This window comes from Hakea prostrata, chromosome 6 (genome assembly GCF_041222555.1).
Source record: "Hakea prostrata isolate BN-2017 chromosome 6, UWA_Hpros_2, whole genome shotgun sequence".
In the NCBI taxonomy this organism is placed as follows: Eukaryota; Viridiplantae; Streptophyta; class Magnoliopsida; order Proteales; family Proteaceae; genus Hakea; species Hakea prostrata.
In genome coordinates, this window is record NC_142605.1 from 8,295,543 (window position 1) to 8,297,035 (window position 1,493).

The window sequence follows — 1,493 nt, forward strand, 5'->3', positions numbered from 1 at the left end:
TTTTTCTTTTGTTTTGTAGGTAACGGCAAGAGTTGCGATTCGATAAATAGTTTAGGTTTTTATCATTTATTTCTTAGATATAATTGTATTTAGGACTTTTCAATTGTAATATTTGCATTAGATTGGGTTGTTTACGTTAATTTTTTAAAAATCCACATCCCTCAGATCCCACATGTGTAACTTTTGTTCGAAAGATCACGTGGATTGTGCTTCAGGTACATCCTAAACTCTCTCTTTTGCTGTAGTTATTTTCTTCTAATTTTATTTATTTAGCTTGTTTTCTGTGTGTATGCATGGTCGTCGGTCCCTAAACCCTGAGTTGATTTCACTTGACTTAGAGTTAGAAGAGACTTTGGCCAACCTTAGAAGGCAAAGAACCATCGCAAACTATGAGCCTCCAATGAGGCCCTTGAGTGAGCATTTCATTCCTACGATATATACTCCGGTTTCTTGTATTAAGTTGCCTGACATAGAGGCGGCTCAATATGAGATCAAATCTAGTGTGATTCAAATGCTACCATCTTTTTACGGACTTGCCAATGAAGAGCCATATAAGCACTTAGATGAGTTTTAGAGGTGTCCTCCACAGTTAAAATTCAAAACCTCTTAGTTGATGCTTTAAGGTTACTTCTTTTCCCATTCTCCCTTAATGATAAAGCTAAGCATTGGCTTCATTTTTTAGACAATGTTAAAATTTCCACTTGGGCGGAAATGCAACAGGAGTTCCTTAAAAAGTTCTTCCCCGTTGGCCGTACTAATAGCATTAGGAGAGCGATAACGAGTTTCTCCCAACAAGAAGGAGAACAATTTCATGAGGCTTGGGAAAGACTAAAAGAATTACTTAGAAAATGCCCCCACCATGCTATTCCTAAATGGCAATTGGTTCAATGCTTTTATGATGGCCTTAGAGACCAACATAGGCAAATGGTTGATTTTTCTTGTGGTGGGACTTTCATGCACAAGAATGAAAATGAGGCATGGGAACTTTTTGAGACCCTTAGTGAAAACTCTCAACACCATGCTTCAGCAGCTAGGACTGAGATTGCATCCATTGGGCAACCAAAGAGGAGCGGTCTCTATGAGATCAATCCTACCATTGAGATGAGCACTAAGGTTGACTTGCTATCAAAGAAATTGGACCATCTCTTGTCATTAGGACAACAAACCCAATCTCCGCTTCCTATAAGTTTCTCTCCACCTAATCAGATTGAAGCATGTGCTTTATGTTCTAGCCTATCCCATAATGTCAGTGATTGCTATTTAGCTACACAATACCCTGAGTTTGTTAAGGAGCATGCACATTTGGCCCAAGGAGTCTCTAAATTGGGCAATGATCCATATTCTAATACCTGCAACTCAGGATGGCGAAACCACCCCAATTTTTCATGGCGAAACTCAATGCCCAATCACTCTAATCAAATACCTTATAGGCCACCTCTATTTAATATGCAACAAAATGCCTATAGGAATGAGCAACCATCATCTCCACAATC

The 1,493-nt window shown here is 38.9% G+C and overlaps 1 non-coding gene across 1 annotated transcript; it reads right to left on the bottom strand.

Annotated features, from left to right (window-relative positions):
- Positions 1-759: 759 nt before the first annotated feature.
- Positions 760-866, bottom strand: LOC149012198 (small nucleolar RNA R71). The gene has a single exon (XR_016174193.1). It is a non-coding gene; the product is annotated as a small nucleolar RNA R71 (small nucleolar RNA).
- Positions 867-1,493: the final 627 nt, after the last annotated feature.